The sequence below is a fragment of the Corylus avellana genome, chromosome ca2, assembly GCF_901000735.1.
Source record: "Corylus avellana chromosome ca2, CavTom2PMs-1.0".
NCBI classification, from domain to species: domain Eukaryota; kingdom Viridiplantae; phylum Streptophyta; class Magnoliopsida; order Fagales; family Betulaceae; genus Corylus; species Corylus avellana.
Window position 1 is genome coordinate 7,715,246 of NC_081542.1, and position 1,909 is coordinate 7,717,154.

Genomic DNA, 1,909 nt, shown 5'->3' on the forward strand with positions numbered 1-1,909 from the left:
TTTTTTTTTTTGGCTCAATTGTAAGAACTTCTTTTTCTTTTTGTTTATGGCAGGGTATATTTTCTTATTTTTTATGTACTAAATAAATTGAGTAATTATAGAAGTCCCTGTCTTGTTAAATGATGTGGCTTTTAAAATTATCATTTGATCAAAATTTACTAATGATCGATCACAAGTCAAATAGTGATTTTAAGAGTCACATAATTCTTAGAGAGACACAAGAAATACTTGTAGCATTACTCATATAAACTTCTATCCAACATCAATATTATTATGATTTGTTGTCAAGTCATTTAATGAGATAAATTATAGTACAATATATCATTTATTATAACAATTTTTGGTATGATGTGAACTACACGTTCTTCAAGGCACTGATGATCTTCAATATGTGTGTGTGCGTTTTTTTTATTTTTTTATTTTTTTTATGTACTAAATAAATTGAGTAATTCTATAAGTTTCTATTGTGTTAAATGATATGGTTTTTAAAATTACAATTTGATCAAAATTTAATAATGATCGATCATAAGTCAAATGACGATTTTTCACATCATTCTTAGAGAGACACAAAAAGTACTTGTAACATTACTCAAATAAACTTCTATCCAATATCAATATTATTATGATTTATTGTCAAGTCATTTAATGAGATAAATTATAGTACAATATATCATTTATTAGAACAATTTTTGGCATGATGTGAACTACACGTTCTTCAAGGCACTGCTGATCTTCAATATGTGTTTTTTTTTTTTTTTTTAATTATTATTTTTTTTTATGTACTAAATAAGTTGTGTAATTCTAGAAGTCCTTATTGTGTTAAATAATATGACTTTTAAAATTACCATTTGATCAAAATTTAATAATGATCGGTCACAAGTCAAATGTTGATTTTTCACATCATTCTTAGAGAGACACAAGAGGTACTTGTAACATTACTCAAATAAACTTCTATCCAATATCAATATTATTATGATTTATTGTCAAGTTATTTAATGAGATAAATTATAGTACAATATATCATTTATTAGAACAATTTTTGGTATGACGTGAACTACACGTTCTTCGAGGCACTACTGATCTTCAATATGTGTTTTTTTTTTTATTTTTTATTTTTTTTTTTTTTTTTATGTACTAAATAAATTGTGTAATTCTAGAAGTCCTTATCGTGTTAAATAATATGACTTTTAAAATTACCATTTGATCAAAATTTAATAATGATCGATCACAAGTCAAATGTCGATTTTTTACATCATTCTTAGAGAGACACAAGAGGTACTTGTAACATTACTCAAATAAACTTCTATTCAATATCAATATTATTATGATTTATTGTCAAGTCATTTAATGAGATAAATTATAGTACAATATATCATTTATTAGAACAATTTTTGGTATGATGTGAACTACACGTTCTTCGAGGCACGGCTGATCTTCAATATATATATATATATATTGAAGATCAGCCGTGCCTCGAAGAACGATGTGAATATATATATATATATTTTACATGTCCACACAAGGGAAGGGGGAGGGGAGATTCGAACTAATGACCTTCGCTTCATGAGGCGTGTTCTACTGCGGATTGAGTTTCCCTTGGGGACTTCAATATGTGTTTGTGATGCTCCTTGATTGCTGCAAAATAGCAAGAGCGTCAAAAGATCCGCCGGTATATGTACCGGAGAAACTCCGATGACTAAGTCAGTTTCTTGGAGCAAAGTGTAAGCTTGATGAACTGTTTAGGATTGCGTTTGCAAGGCCTAAAAGTGTTTTTAACACTCAAAAAGTCCGTTCGAAAGAAAAAAGAAAAAACTTGTTTGGTACAAAAATTAAAAGAGCTTTTAATGGTCCAAAATGCCTAAAAAAGCCAGAACCCACTTTTGGCAAAAACTCATTTTTAAGCTTTTAT